The 17,607-nt window shown below is 39.8% G+C and overlaps 1 protein-coding gene across 3 annotated transcripts in view; it reads right to left on the bottom strand.

Moving 5' to 3' along the window:
- The window catches only part of PPP2R2B (protein phosphatase 2 regulatory subunit Bbeta), a 512,720-nt gene that overhangs the window by 334,574 nt on the left and 160,539 nt on the right, over window positions 1–17,607 (bottom strand). The window lies entirely within an intron of this gene.

Below are 17,607 nucleotides of genomic sequence, written 5' to 3' on the forward strand. Positions count from 1 at the left end.
GTCCTGGAACCAATTTCCCTTGGATACTGAGTGACATCTGTATATATTGTTCCTTAAAAAATAAGATATATAATGGAATATTATTCAGCCTTAGAATGGAAATCATGCCATTTGCAACAATATGGATGAAACTAGAGGATACTTTTGTATATGAAATAAGTCAGACACCAAAAAGTACATATTGCATGATCTCACTTGTATGTGGAATCTAAAAAAAAAAATAAAACTGAACTCATAGTAAGAGTGTAGAATAGTAGTCACCAGAAGCTAGAGAATTGGATTAATGGAGAGAAATTGATCAAAGGGTAAGAACTTTCAGTTATAAGAGACCCAATGTAGAGCATAGTGGCTATAGTTAATAATAACATATTGTACATTTGAAATTTGCTAAGAGAATACATATTAAGTGTTCTCACCATACACAGTAGCTATGTGAGGTGATACATATGCTAAGTAGTTTGACTATGGTAATCATTTCACAATACACACATATATAAAAATATCAAACTGAGAGAGTAGCACTGACATATACACACCACCATATGCAGAAGAGATAGCTCGTAGGAAGCTGGCATGTAACAGAGGGGGCCCAGCCCAGTTGTCTGTGATGACCTAGGGATCAGATGTGAGGAATGAGAGGGAGTCTCAGGAGGGAGGGGATATACGCATACTTACAGCTGATTCATGTTGTTACACAGCAGAAACTAGCACAATATTGTAAAGCAATTATCCTCCAATTTAAAAAATCACATCACATATTAAATATATAGTTTTTATTTGTCAATTATATCTCGACAAAGCTGAAGCAAAAGGGACAAAAAAAAAATATAAAGACAGAAATTATTAAGAGATAATAGAATTAGGAAATTATTCTATGAAGCCCAACATCTAACTAATAGAAGTACCACAAGGAGATAATTAGGATATCAAAAAGAAAGAAATTATTAGGGAAATATTTGAAGAATATGCATCTTCACCAAAGAATCAAAGAACCCATGTCTTCAGGATCAAAAGGAACAACTGGGTGTCCACATTGTCTTAGAAAGACCCACAGCTATGCAATCATTGTGAATTTTCAGAATATCAAGGATAAAGAGAAGTTCCTAAAAGTTCCCTGGAAGAAAACACAGGCCATCTATTTGGCAGTAACTTTAAGACTGTCACTGGAATTTATTCTTCAGCAACACTGGTTCCCTAAAATACAGTGAAACAATAACTTTGAAATTCCAAGAGAGAAAGATTTTCAAACAAAAATTCTATATTTTCAATGAAGTGGCTAAATAGCAAGAGAACCTAATGTTTATTTTGCTGTGTTATTCTTTTGCTAGATGCTTTACTGGAAATATCAACATTTCTCTTAGAGAAGACTTATTTTCACCATTCAAAGATGAGAATTTACTGATAGATCAATCTAACGAATAAGTGGCAGAGTCAGAAAATGTACCTGAGTCAATCTGCAATTCTTCTTTTGGAGCAAATCACTGGGCCTCTGAACACACAAAGGCAGCTTACAAGCTGAAGGAGTTACAGTGTGGAGTCATCTGCTACTGGGACTTGGGGTAAGGGGGAAGGCTTTTGCCATTTGTAAAGGAGCATTATGTTCTTGTTCTACCTTGGCAACTTTTAAAGCTCAGTGTTCCACTTGACAACATGGGTAAATATGATTAAAGAGATTTCATAAATTGAGGCACATCTAATTTTGAAGTCAAACATGATCAAGCAGCTCCCATTAAATGTCACCAGCTTATTGGTGCTAACTTAATATACCAGTACAAATAAATTCAAACTAAAGCACAGACTCCTCTACATTTTAATGCTCTCTTTTGATTTCAGCCTGTCTCCTGGATCCCATTTATTTATTCATGAAACAGATAGACCTTATATCCGAGGACTTTCCCTAGGTTCTGAGTCAACATTTATGAATGAAATAGAAAGTCTCTGTCCTCATGAAACATTCAGTCTATGAAAATAATGAACAGGATTCAGGGAAAGAAAAGAAAGCAAGGGGTGGGAGACTTGGGGAGAATCCTCAGACAAGGGCTCTCAAGGAGGTTAACATTTAGTTAATTCAAAGGATCCAGTTACGTGAAAGGTGGGTGTGATGGCTGGAGCATTACAAGGAAGGGAACATAGTTCAAATATCCTGAAGTGAGGAACCAGCTTGGAGGGTTCAAAAAATTGTAATATTGGGCCAAAATAATGGAAAACGAGGATGGCCCAAGATGACACTGGAAAGGCAAATAGAATCATTATGTATTAGGCTATCATAAGAAATTAGAATAAAACCCAAGGCGTAACAGAAAACCTCTGAAGAAATTAAAGCACAGAAGGGACATGAATTGATATATGGTCCTGGGTTTCATCTACTTTAAGGACCTCATGCATTTTTCACAGGCATCTCAAAATCACAAGGCTCAGAAATCACCTTCCTTGCCCTCGAAAGCTCTACTTCTTCCCCTTCCTCCCCATGTGCTCACATCCTTTCAAATATTTACTGAGAATCAATTCTTTGTCAAAATACTTCCTCGTTCCCTGTAATAGTCAAATGGCAAAAATATCATTACTTTCACATTTTCAATTTCTCACCCCCAAAGCCAATCAGCAGCTAAATTTTTTAACTTTATTGCAAACTGTTTCTCCAATTTTGCCTTGTTCAAGTTTTTATTACTGCTGATTTAATAGTTACAACAACAGCACAACAATTACAACAACTATGACAAAAACATAATACAGACAGTGCTTACTATGGAGTAGGCTTTGTTCTATGCTTTTTCTGTAAATCAACACATTTATTTTTCACAAAATTCTGAGAAGTCTGGCTCTGAATATATGATGGTACACTGTTTCTTTAGAGTGTTCTTAACTGGTTGCCATTTCTCTATCCTCTTTCCAATCCATTGTACCCATTTTATTGACAGATTGATTTCACCCACAAGAAACTCTCTTAACTAAAAGCCACTTATGCTTTCAGGACAATCACATTTCTTAACACTATCCGCATGATTCAACTCTATACTTGTTCGACTCTATCCTTCCCAGTTCACAGTCTACTTCTCTACACATAATAAATGTTTGCTACAATGGAATCAATATATTTGTAATGATCCTAAGGAAGTAATGCTCAAGTTGTGTTCTGAGCACCTCTAGGCATCTCTGAAGACCCTTCAGGGGACACACAGAACAAAACTACTTTCATAATAGTTAGGTGTTTTTTGCCTTTTGACTCATTCTCTCATGAGTATACAGTGGGGTTTCCCAGAAGCTATGGGATGTGTGAATTCACAACAGAAAAGTGAAAAGTGAAAGTGAAGTTGCTCAGTCATGTCCGACTCTTTGCAACCCCATGGACTGTAGCCCATTGGGCTCCCCCATTTATGGGATTATCCGGGCAAGGGTACTGGAGTGGGTTGCCATTTCCTTCTCCAGAGGATCATCCTGACCTAGGGGCTGAACCCAGGTCTCCCGCATTGCAGGCAGACGCTTTACCCTCTGAGCCACTAGGGAAGCCTTAGTGGGATGTGTGAATTCACAACAGAAAACACAGAAGGAAATATGAGAATCTAGCTATCTTCTACTGAGTCAGACAGACATTAAAGAGTTACAAAAAATATAAAGCAATGCTACTCTTACTAATTTTCACGAAAATAATATTTTTCACAAAAACCATATTATTGATGTTAACATGTAATAGATTATTTTAAAAGAAATTAATGACTATTTATAAATTCTATGTTTTAACTTCTAATCCCGAGTAGCTCAAATAGTAAAGACCCTACCTGCAGTGCAGAAGATCTGGGTTCAATCCCTGGGTTGGGACAATCCCCTAGAGAAAGGCATGGCAACCCACTCCAGTGTTCTTGCCTGTAGAATTATGTGGAGAGAGAAGCCTTCAGTTCAGTTCAGTCGCTCAGCTGTGTCCGACTCTTTGCAACCTCATGGACTGCAGCGTGCCAGTCTTCTCTGTCCATCATCAACTCCCGGAGCTTACTCAAACTCATGTCCATCGAGTTGGTGATGCCATCCAACCATCTCATTCTCTGTTGTCCCTTTCTCCGCCTGCCTTCAATCTTTCCCAGCATCAGGGTCTTTTCAAATGTTCATATCAGGTGTTCATATCAGGTGGGCCAAGTATTGGAGTTTCAGCTTCAGCATCTGTCCTTCTAATGAATATTCAGGACTGATTTCCTTTAGGATGGACTGGTTGGATCTCCTTGCAGTCCAAGGGACTCTCAAGAGTCTTCTCCAACACCACAGTTCAAAAGCATCAATTCTTCATCACTCAGCTTTCTTTATGGGCCAACTCTCACATCCATACATGACTACTGGAAAAACCACAGCTTGACTAGATCTTTGTTGGCAAAGCAATGTCTCTGCTTTTTAATATAATGTCTAGGTTGGTCATAATTTTCTTCCAAGGAGCAAGCATCTTTCAATTTCATGGCTGTAGTCACCATCTCTAGTGATTTTGGAGCCCCCTAAAATAAAGTCTGTCACTGTTTCCCCATCTATTTGCCATGAAGTGATGGGATCAGATGCCATGATCTTAGTTTTCTGAATGTTGAGTTTTAAGCCTACTTTTTCCTCACTCCTCTTTCACTCTCATCAAGAGGCTCTTTAATTCCTCTTCTCTTTCTGCCATAAGGGTGGTGTCATTTGCATATCTGAGGTTATTGATATTTCTCCCAGCAATCTTGATTCCAATTTGTGCTTTATCCAGCCTGGCACTTCGCATGATGTACTCTGCATATAAGTTAAATAAGCAGGGTGACAATATACAGCCTTGACGTACTCCTTTCCCGATTTAGAACCAGTCTGTTGTTCCATGTCCAGTACTGTTGCTTCTTGAGCTGCATACAGATTTCTCAGGAGGCAGGTCAGGTGGTCTGGCATTCCCATCTCTTGAAGAATTTTCCACAATTTATTGTGATCTACACAGTCAAAGGTTTTGGCATAGTCAATAAAGCAGAAAGAGATGTTTTTCTGGAACTCTCTTGCTTTTTCAATGATCCAATGGATGTTGGCAATTTGATCTCTTGTTCCTCTGCCTTTTCTAAAACCAGCTTGAATATCTGGAAGTTCATGGTTCACATACTGTTGAAGTCTGGCTTGGATAATTTTGAGCATCACTTTACTAGCATGTGAGATGAATGCAATTGTGTGGTAGTTTGAACATTCTCTGGCATTGCCTTTCTTTGAGATTGGAATGAAAACCGACCTTTTCCCGTCCTGTGGCCACTGCTGAGTTTTCCAAATTTGCTAGCATATTGAGTGCAGCACTGTCACAGCATCATCTTTTAGGATTTGAAATAGCTCAGCTGGAATTCCATCACCTCCACTAGCTTTGTTCGTAGTGATGCTTCCTAAGGCCCACTTGACTTCGCATTCCAAAATGTCTGGCTCTAGGTGAGTGATCACACCATCGTGATTATCTGGGTCGTGAAGATCTTTTTTGTACAGTTCTTCTGTGTATTCTTACTACCTCTTCTTAATATCTTCTGCTTCTGTTAGGGCCATACCATTTCTGTTATTGAGCCCATCTGTGCATGAAATGTTCCCTTGCTATCTCTAATTTTCTTGAAGAGATCTCTAGTCTTTCCCATTCTAGTATTTTCCTCTATTTCTTTTAGAGAAATAGAGATCACTGAAGAAGGCTTTCCTATCTCTCCGTGCTATTCTTTGGAACTCTACATTCAGATGAGTATATCTTTCCTTTTCTCCTTTGCCTTGAATTTCTCTTCTTTTCTCAGCTATTTGTAAGGCCTCCTCAGACAACCATTTTGTCTTTTTGCATTTCTTCTTCTTGGGGATGGTCTTGATCCCTGTCTCCTGTACAATGTCATGAACCTCCATCCATAGTTCTTCAGGCACTTTATCTATCAGATCTAATCCCTTGATCTATGTGTCACTTCCACTGTATAATTGTAAGGGATTTGATTTAGGTTACAGCTGAATAGTCTGGTGGTTTTCCCTACTTTCTTCAATTTAAGTCTGAATTTAGCAATAAGGAGTTCATGATTTGAGCCACAGTCAGCTCCCGGTCTTGTTTTTGCTGACTGAATAGAGCTTCCATCTTTGGCAGCAAAGAATATAATCCATCTGATTTCAGTATTGACCATCTGGTGATGTCCATATGTAGTCTTCCGTGTGTAGAGGAGCCTGGCAGGCTACAGTTCATGGAGTCACTAACAGTTGGACATGAGTGAGCAACAGACACACTAAAGTAAATATAAACAGACATTCCATACATAAATCAAAGTTCTTTGGGGTCCTCAATAACTTTTAAGGTAGTATAGAAGTCATCAAAAAGTCTGGGAACCCCTGTTCTAATGGTTAAGAGTATATGCTTTAAAGTCAGATTGACCTGGAGTTTTAAATCCTGGACATATATTTTCTGACCTCAGGAAAGGTTATGTTGCATCAGAATTCTCAGGCTCCTCAATGGGAAGATAGGGATAATAATTACAAACTTTATAAGAAAGTTCTTGAGCCAGAGTTGGCAAACTGTACACCCACAATAAATGGTAGATTCTGCCAGTATCATGATCGATGTAACAATTACTTTTATTATTTTCCAAATATGCTCTGACTTCCTGTCTCTGAGTTATTAGTTATAGACTGTTCTCCTAGAGACTTCTACCCCTGACCCCACAGAAAACCAACTGCCGTGGTAATATTTTATAGAATTAAGAGGTAACTCTCAGTCTTTCTAAAACTTACCATTTGGTCAGAAGAAGTAGCCTTCTTTGTACACACAATTTAGAAAGAAGATAAAACTGGAAAGACTAAAATGTTATATTCTTTGTTAGTTTCTAATTGGATTTTTATAAAACTTATAGCAGGGATATTAACCTTAAAATCTGGTGCCTGAGATGGGAACAAAAAGGATTTTTGAAAATCAAAAGCTTGGCTTTAAATACTTAGCACCAATGCCTGGAAGACTGAAAACCTGGCATTAATTTTATGAGGAAGAAAAAGAAGGGAAGGATTCAAATTGATTGCATAAGGGCATTATTACTAAAGGCAACCAAAGTCTGACCAAGAGGCAGGAAACAGAAAGATGAGAAGGGCAAGTCCAGTACTTGGATGTCCCCTGAGCCTTGGATAAGGCTCATTAAGCCCAGTCCTAGGACAGACAGATGAGTGATAGAAAGTACAGATGTGTTGTGAGAAATCTCAGACAACAGTGGGAACTTGTGCCTCAAGTTCTAAACTATGGCCCAGAGGGGCTGTGAGCTGCTGTGAGATGGAGAAACCTCACGTCTAATCAATGTGGTGCCCAGTGACAGATGTAACAACTGTTCATGTCAACCAGCTGACTGCATCTCTTCAGAATCTTGCAACATCAGCATAGGGTGAAAGAGACTGCTAGTTCCTACAGGTCCCTGAGAGATAAGTAGAAATATTATGAACACACTGGTGGACCCAAGGTGCCAGGAGTGAAAATGCACTCGTGAACAATGAACCAGGGGTCACTGCAAGGCCATGTCCAGCAGCAGCAAATATTAACATTAACACCAGAGACCAGATTTAAAAAATCATTCCCATGGTAAGACTGTGAGAAAATATAAACTAAACATAACTGATAAAGAACGTGTATCTACCCTATCTAAAACAAATCTTATGACTCAATAATATGAAGACAACATGACAAAAATAGGGACAAGTAGATGAAGATGCTTAACCAAAGAAAATATACAAAAAGCAAGTAAGCGCAAGAAAACACATTCAACACTAATAGTCATTGGAGAAATGCAAATTAAAACCACAACAAAAGCACTGCCCACCTACTAGAGTTGCTAAGACTAACCATATCAAGTGTCGGTAAGTGTGTGGGGCAATTGGAACTCTCATACATAACTAGCTGGTGGGAATGCAAAACGCTATTACTTTAGAAAATACTTAGTAGGTTCCTGTAAAGTTAAACACACACCATTCCATATACTCCTAGATATTTATTTGGGAGAAGTAGAAACCTATGTCCATCCACACAGATATTTGTATTTTAATGTTCATAACACCTTAAAATTGTTATGAACATTAAAATACAAAGCTCCAAACTGGAACAACCCAAATGTCCACCAAATGGTGAATACTGCTGTCATCTACATCAATTAAAAGGACGTCACTACTGATAAATGCAACATAGATGATGTCTCAAAATCAGTGAAGTAAGTCGGAAATGAAACGTTACATGCTATATTGATTCCACTAGTGTGACATTGTAGAAAAGGCAAAATCATGGTGACAAGATGTATTAGACCTGATGGGAGAGAAGTAAATTTCCCCTGGACCTAGAGCAAGATGAGTTCTACCTGGAAGTGGATGTTACAGGGATAAAGGCCAGGACAGAAGATCATAATGTGAGATACTTCTCAGCTGATTCCCTGAGGACAGAGGATGGACGAGGGATGCTTTCTGATAGGGAAGGGGGGAGGTAAAGGAGGGCGGTGTGTGTGTGAATGTTCACATCCTGAATTATCAGCACAAATCTGAAAGTCATTGGATCATATATTGGCAAAACAATATCTGCCATTCGCTGAAGTAGAAGGTAAAATCAAGAAATAAATCTGCATTTTGGGGTACTAGTGAGTTGGTGGACTGCTGTGGCACATAGAGCAAGCCATCTTCGTGCCCTTTCCTGAAGACCCAGCTCAGGCAGGGCTTTCTCCTGGATCGAGGTCAAAATGAGTATTTCCTGTACTAGTGTTGCCAAAGGTTGGCTTACATTCTCATCACAGAAATTTTCACATAGCAGGTAAAGAAAGCTTGTGGAGTTCATGTCATTACAGAGGAGCCAAACTGACAAGAGCATCCATGTGTTGCCTGGTCCTCATGAAGCTGGAGAAGGTGCTGAGGACAAGGAGGCTGTGAACCTCCTCTCACTGGCTGCAGAGCGGTAAACACTAGCCCCATGAGGGCCCAGTTCCCTTCTTTGGGAGGACCCCTCCTCCCTGGCCCAAACTAAATGCTGGTTTGTCAAGACCCCTCTCACTTCCTTCTGTCTCCAAGTCACTTTCATCATTTATGCCTTTGAAATCCTGCTCTACTTTATTACTCAGAACTGGTGAATTGTTTCCTGTTGTTTCGGACGTGTTTACCCTCCCTCTCCAACCTAACTGTGAGGTTCCTGGGAGCATATTTCACTCCCACCGTAGGTAGCACTTGGTTAGGCATTCAAACTGGCTGATCAGTGTTTGGCAGCACTGAATTCCCTAGGAGGAAAACCATGTTTCCCATTCCTTATAAATAATGACCTTAGAAATATGTAAAGCAGCACAGCAGGTACTATTTTATAAACAAGTTCAAAGTCAACTTCTTGATATACCACTCCCACACTTCTCATCCAAAAATCAATCAATATGGTTCCTAAAACCACAGTACCCAAAGTGACACAAGGTACCTCAGGGCATCACAGCAATTCCCAGGGGTGCCGTGGCAGATTCGAGAGAGAAACACGTATGTCAGACACCAGGAAAATTATTAGCTTGAGGTAGATCACAGTTTCAACATTAAATTGTGCTACCTGTCACATCTTTGCAAAGCTTGGTTTTTAGCAGCTGCTGTGATTAAATGCAAGTATGGTGGGGAAATGAATGTGTAAGGGCAAATGTGATTCCAAGGCACAAGAAACTGCTGCGATTAACAGATGCACACATCCCATTAGCAAGAACCTGTGATTACTGAAAAGTTAAATAAAAAATCTTTATTCATATATACATTTATTTTTTAAAATGCTACTAAATTCTTTGTACATAAATATGTATTAAGTTATTCTAACCTAATTACTTAATAAAGGAATTGTTGGTATTTCTTTTGGAATCACTGAGACACAATCAGAGCTCTGTGAACTGAGAGAGTTTAGAGGACTCTGCTCTGTAAGGTTCATATGATCATTCCTACGTTCTAGAGAAGAGGCTGATAACCTAGGGGGTGGAGGAATTTGTCCAGGGACACCCACAAGTAAATGCTAGACCTGGGATTCAATATCAGGTTCCCTTCGATATAAAAACGCGTGCTCCTAACCTCCTAGGTTTACTTTAAGACCTTGAGATCAGTCCCTGGAGACAGTCACCAAAGAAAAAGCAGATGGAGAAGTATTGATAAAAGTGGGAGAAGAGTTCCCTTGGGGCTAAGAGAGGGCAGCGGGACATCACAGAAAGAAGCAGGGTCAGTGACCCCAGCTGTTTCTAACCACCAACTATTCCCACAGTAGAAATTTACACTGAGAGATTAAGTGACTTACTCAAGGTCCCACGGGGACCCCATCCATCCATTCTCCTAGACTATGATTCCCTTCCCCCATTAAAGCCACAGGAAAGAGGGAGTAACAGCATTAGCTTGAGCACTTCTTGAATTTAGTGCATTAGTTTCTGGGTGTCCCTGGATTTCCATTCTAACCTCAATCTACTTCAAGGAAGGACAACGTGACCCTTTTCTTATCCTGATGATCTGTGAGCGAGCATTTTCCTCACAATTATGCATGTATTATTATCCTCTTAAGAGGTCAGCAAAACCTTTCACTTTAAAATTTATTTGCATCCATAATCTTCCTGTTAGTTAGACAATCTGCATAATACCTTGGCATGAAATAGTTTAACCAGGCTTTCCAAAATATAGAAGGAAGCCTCCTTAATAATAGACGGCATTAACTCTCTTAACCAGGGACCCATCTGCAGATTAAATTTGCCAAGAGGTCGGCCTGCAGCTGCCCCTATGTGGCAAGCCCCACGTGTCCTCCGTGTCACATACTGTGACATATCTTGAGAAGAGTCAGGGTCTTTTCCAGTCTGCTGATTCTCTGTTTCAATTAGAATAGATTTAAGAGTCCCCAAGCTCTGGTTTCTAGGTGGCCTTGCACAATATTATTAATAATTCAATCATACCTGTGCTGATAACAGATTACATTTCTACCACCACCTCCCCCCAACACACACAGAAAACAGATTAAGGACTACCTCATGGCTAATTTCTCTAGCAGTTTCCTATCTGATTGACATCCATTTATCTAATTGCAGGGAGAAGATTTAATTTTCAGTCTGTTGGCTTAAAATTAATGGGAAAAACCTGTTTACTTTTTAAATATTTGACTCATTCTTTCCTATCTCTCACATAATGTTGAGATAGTCCATTTCACGGGCTGAATCCTCTATTTTATCAGTTTTCCTCCTCTGAATTCATTGCTGCTCCGTCTGGCTATTTACAATTTGAAGCCTCATATGAAATTTAATCTTTCATCAAAAATAATTTCATTTTTATGGGAACCCAGCAATGAGGAGGGCAGTTGAGTGTTCATTTGAAACTATTTTTTTCAATTAAATTTTTTCTTTTCGTCTTTTAATTGTATTTGTATGAGAAGATGATTGTTAACAGAACCCATTGTGGTAATGATATCCCAACACATGTAAATCAAACCATCATGCTATACACGTTGAACTTATACAGTGATGTATGGTAATTACATCTGAATAAAACTAAGGGAAAAAACCCACAAAATTTTAAAGATAGAAAAGAATTTCAGGAACTCTCTAGCCCTGGGTTCAAAACCTAGTTTCATCACTTGCAAACAGGGAAATAAGCCAGAACAGATTGATTCAATCTAGTTTCTAGATAGAGTGAGAAAAATGAGGCTCCCAGGGTGCAAAATCGAAGGAGGTATTTACTGGCAGAGTTGTGACACGACCCTGTCAGTAAGTACACCCTTCTGAACTTTAACACTGTAAGCCTGTAGCTTGCTCCACTCTAACGTTAGCCCTGAGCTTGAAACATCAAGTGCCTTATCTGCTAACAGAAGTCCCCAATCTTTTTGGTACCAGGGACCGGTTTCATGGAAGACAATTTTTCTATGAACTGGGTTGGGGGGAATAGTTTCAGGATGATTCAGGTACATTACATTTATTATGCACTTATATCTATTATTATTATATCAGCTCCACCTCAGATCATCATGCATTAGATCCTGGAGGCAGGGACCCCTGTGCTAAGAGGATGAAATGAAATAATTCACATAAAGCCCTTGGCATACTGCCTGGCACATAGCAAGCACTCAGTAAATGTTCAGTGATGTTACTATTAATAATATGTTGTTATTAATTAAATGTTGTATGTGCTCCTTCCCAATTCATATACATTGAAACCCCAACTCCCAGTGTGGTGGTATTTAGAGATGGGGCCTTTGGAGGTAGGTGAGTTCATGAGAGTAGGGCTCCCACGATGGGATAAGGGCCATAAGAGGAGGAAGAGGTTGTCGTTCACTCCGTCCCACCATGTGAGGATACAGTGAGACGGTGGCTGTCTGCAGGCCAGAAAGAGGGCTCTCACCAGAACCCATCATGCCAGCACCCTGGTCTTAGACTTTTGGCCTCCAGAACTGTGAGAAGTAACAGTTTAACCCACCTAGCCTATTGTATTTTATTATGACAACACAAGCTGATGAAAACAATTATGTTGTGTCATGCAATCTGATTGTTACCTCCTGCCTTTCAATGGTTTCTCATGGTCTTTTAAAAATAAAGTATAAAATCATTAACATGTCCCCACAGTGAAGTATGGTCTGGTCCCTACATTTCTTTCTAAAAGTATTTTCTAATACTCTTTCTGAAAATCTCTGCTGTCTAAACACATGGGTCTTCCTTTGGGCTCTTGAATGTATCATGCTTAATATCCCTCTGCCTACCATAGGACCTTGGCATAGGCTGTTCCCTGTCAAAAATGCTTTTCCATTCCCCTTTCACACAGTTAACTCTGCTTCGTCCTTCATACCACACTTCAGTCATTGCTTCCTTAGGGTCTAGATCAGCTCTGTCAGATACTTCTTTCACCTTTAAAATAAATCATAGTTGGTCCTTATTTGTTTGATTATTTGATTACTTAAAAAAATTTTTAAGGCATTTTAATACCAAAATTATCTTAGGATAGGGGATAATCTTTAACAGTTTAATTAATTTTTAAGTGAAGGATTATTGCTTTATAATATTGTATTTGTTTCTGCCATATATCGACATGAATCAGCCACAGGTATACGTATGTCCCCTGCCTCTTGAACCTCCTTCCTACCTCTTACCCCATCCCACCGCTCCAGGTTTATTACTCTCTCTCTCTTCCACTAGATGCTAAACTGCAAGAAGGCAGTGATCTTTATGCCTTGCTCAACAATTTATCCTCATCATAGTACATAATCACTGGGTATACCATAAGTAACTGCTTAATGAATGATACAAAAATAATATTGCATCTCTATTTCCATCTTGGAAATAGGTTCATCTGTACCATTTTTCTAGACTCCACTTATATATGTTAATATTTCTTTTTCTCTTTCTGACTTAGTTCGCTCTGTATGGAAAGACTCTAGGTCCATCCACATCTCTTCAAATGACTCAATTTCATTGCTTTTTATGGCCACATCATATCCCACTGCATATACCTACCACATCTTTTTTTTATCAATTTATCTGTTGTTGGATATTTTGGTTGTTTCCATGTCCTGGCTATTGAAATGTGCTGTAATGAATACTGAGGTGTAGATGAACCTATTTCCAGGGCAGGAACAGAGATGCAGACACAGAGAATGGACATGTGGACACAGGGAGGAAACAGAGGGTGCGACGAGTTGGGAGATGAGGACACAGATACACTTCCCTGTATAAAATAGACAGCTAGTGGGGAGCTGCTCTACAGACAGGGAGCTCAACTCGAAGCTCTGTGATGATCGAGAGGGGTGAGAATGGGGGGGGAGGAGGTCCAAGAGGGAGGTGAAATATGTGTACATATAACGGACTCACTTCATTGTACAGCAGAAACACAACATTGTAAAGCAATTATAATCCAATAAAAAAGCAAAGAGATGAACCCTAAAAAGCAAAAACAAAAGCATCATACTGCCACTGCTCCACCTTTGACAGGGCTATCCTAAGCCAGGCAGAGGGCAGGCACTACCTCACATGGGAGACCACTGCCTTTTGTATCAACAGTTCTTACTACTTATTTTTCCTCATAGAAGGGCAAATGACTCTTTTCTCTACATGGCCACACCTCCATCCTATTTTCTTCTACATGCAGCCACCTTCTTTGTATATTTCTTAGTTCGTAAGTGCTTGTTGAAAATGGGTAGCACATCAAGCTTGGCTGGGTTAACACAGTGAAGAAAGGTACCCTGTCTGCACTTATGTTCTCTCTGCAGAGGGGGAGATGAATCAGGCAGAGCACTCAGATTTAAGACATGTGTACATGCTCAACAGTGCCCGACTCTGGGACCCTGTGGACTGTAACCTGCCAGGTTCCTCTGTCCATGGGATTCTCCAGGCAGGAAGACTGGAGTGGGTTGCCATTTCCTCCTCCAGGGGACCTTCCCAATCCAGGGATCAAACCTGTGTCTCCTACATTGGCAGGGAGTTTCTTTACCATTGAGCCACCTGGGAAGGCCTTGGATTTAAGATCGCATAAATTAAATTTTGTAAGAGAGGTACAAGGTAGCCTAAGGAGAGGGATCTTCTCATTTGAGCAATCAATGGTCACTTCCTGAAGAAGGTAACTTTTTGAGTTAACACCTGAAGAATAAGTAGGAGTTATATACCAAAGAACAGAGGGAAAAAAAACAATATTTTCAGGACAAAGGTTGCTGAGACATTCTGCACATTCACAAAGAGATGACACAGTTTACAATCTCTTTTGTTCTTTCAATTATTAACTTGTATTCATTCATTCATTTATTTATTCATTCATAACAAACCTCCAAGTACTACTTTGGTATGGAAATATAATAGGAAAAAAGACAGATCTTGTGCTCTTTGGGAGATTATATACTGGTAACGTTTAAATCCTATCTATATCCAAGAAACTTTCAAGCACCATGCAGGGAAGGTTGCTAAAACTGCCCTGTGCCCAGAATTGTACTAGATATCTGCCTAGTGTTTCATTTCAGGCCATTATTGAAATGCAGTGTTCCTGAGGTGACTGACTGCTCTGAGGGCAAGACGTTTACAATTAGAAGCAAGACTAAGTTTATATTTGATTGGAAGCGTCTATTTACTGTGATTTCAGAGCGTAGAGAGAGCCAAGTACTTAACAAAACAAAAACAATGCTACCTAAATGCTTGTTCTTATTATTACTCAGGAGGACAGAGAAGGCAGAAGGGAAGAAGGACTGGTGCTTTGGAAAAGACATTCTTCACAAAGAATACATCACATTTGGACTTCCCTGGTGGTACAGTGAATGGGAGCCTGCCCAGTGCGGGGCACATGGGTTCAATTCCTGGTCTGGGAAGATCCCACATGCAGTGGGGCAGCTGAGCCCACGGGCCACCAAATACTGAGGACCAGGCGCCCTAGAGCCTGTACTGAGCAACAAGAGAAGCCACTGCAATGAGAAGTCCACGCACCACAACTAGAGCATAGCCCTGGCCTGCCATAACTAGAGAAAGCAAGTGAATAGCAGTGAAGACCCACCACAGCCAGTAAGTAAAATAAAAGAACATACTGTGTTTGAGAAAGAGAGAGGAAATCCCTAGGGCTTACTGTCTCTGATTTGAGTGATTGGTCATTTTAGCCCAAAATTTCAAGCCAGCCCTACATCCACGGCAGAAACAGTCTAGGAAGTTCTTAGTTTAGTTAGAATGGAAAGAAATAGAGGCCAGTATGTGTTTCCAAGGAGAATGAAACTCTTTCTCATCCAAGGCCTCTCTATATTCTGAATTTCAAGGATTTTTCTAAATTTATCACCTTAAAACAATCCCTTCAATCTTTCAAATCTCTAATTTACCTTTATCCGAAGACCCCACAGGGCATGGTCCATGAATTATATGATTATCTCTATTTGAAAAGATGGAACTATATTGAGACATGGAGAATTGAGGAACCTGTTCATACTCTCCAGTAAATACAGTAGATATATTTCAAATACCACTCAGGACTTCATGGCAAATAGAAGGGGAAAAAGTGGAAACAGTGAAAGATTTTATTTTCTTGGGCCCCAAAATCACTGCCAACAGGGACTACAGTCATGAAATTCAAAGATGCTTCCTCCTTGGAAGGAAAGCTATGACAAACCTAGACAGTGTATTAAAAAGCAGAAATGTACAACTCAATATCAGAAAAACAACCCAATCAAAAAGTGGAGAAAAGACCTAAACAGACATTTCTCCAAAGAAGACATCCAGATAGTTAACAAACACATGCAAAGATGCTCAATACCGTTCATTATTAGAGAAATGTAAATCAAAACTACAATGAGATATCACCTCACACCAGTCAGAATGGCCATCATCAAAAAGTCTACAAACAATAAATGCTGGAGAGGGTGTGGGGGAAAAGGGAACCTCTTGCACTGTTGGTGGGAATATAAACTGATACAGCCACTATGGAAGGTGGTATGGAGATTCCTTTAAAAACTAGGAAAAAAAAACCACCATATGACCCAGCAATCCCACTATGAGGCATATACCCTGAGGAAACCAAAACTGAAAAAGACACATGTACCCCAATGTTCGTTGCAGCACTTTTTACAATAGCTAGAGCATGGAAGCAAAATAGCTGTCCATCAACAGATAAATGGATAAAGAAGCTGTGGTACATATACACAATGGTATATTACTCAGCCATGAAAAGGAACACATTTGAGTCAGTTCTAATGAGGTGGATGAACCTAGAACCTATTATACAGAGTGCAGTAAGTCAGTAAGTCAAAAAGAGAAAGATAAATATTTTATACTAATGCATATATATGGAACCTAGAAAGATGGTACCGAAGACTTTATTTGCAGGGCAGCAATGGAGAAACAAACTTGGAGAACAGACTTACGGACACGGGGAGAGGGGAGGAGAGGGTGAAATGTATGGAGAAAGTAACATGGAAATTTACATTACCATATGTAAAACAGATAGCCAAAAGGAATTTGTTGTATGTCTCAGGAAACTCAAACAGGGGCTCTGTGTCAACCTAGAGGGGTGGGATGGGAAGGGAGATCGGAGGGAGGTTCTAGAGGGAGGGAATATATTTATACTGATGGCTGATTCATGGTAAGATTTGACAGAAAACAACAAAATTCTGTAAAGCAATTATCCTTCAATTAAAAAAAAAAAAAAGGCAGAAACATCACTTTGCCAGCAAAGGTCCGCAGGGTCAAAGATATGGTTTTCCTAGGAGTCTAGGAGTACAGATGTGAGAGTTGTACTACAGAGAAGGCTGAGCACCAAAGAACTGATGCTTTTGAATTATGGTGGCTAAAGAAGACTCTTGAGAGTCCCTTGGATAGCAAGGAGATTAAACCAGTCAATCCTAAAGGAAATCAACCCCGAATATTCATTGGAAGAACTGATGCTGAAGCTGAAGCTTCAATACGTCAGCCACTTGATGTGAGGAAACAACTCACTGGAAAAGATGCTGATGCTGGGAAAGATTGAAGGCAGGAGGAGAATGTGGTGACAAAAGGATGAAATGGTTGGATAGCATCACTGGCTCAATGGACATAAATTGAGCAAACTCTGGGAGACAGTGAAGGACAGGGAAGCCTGGTGTGTTGCAGTCCAAGGGATCACAAAGAGTCGGATATGACTTAGCAACTGAACAACAACTACCGCCACTCAGTAATTCAAACTCAAGGACTAAAAAGTAAA

This window comes from Cervus elaphus, chromosome 9, assembly GCF_910594005.1.
Source record: "Cervus elaphus chromosome 9, mCerEla1.1, whole genome shotgun sequence".
Lineage (NCBI taxonomy): Eukaryota > Metazoa > Chordata > Mammalia > Artiodactyla > Cervidae > Cervus > Cervus elaphus.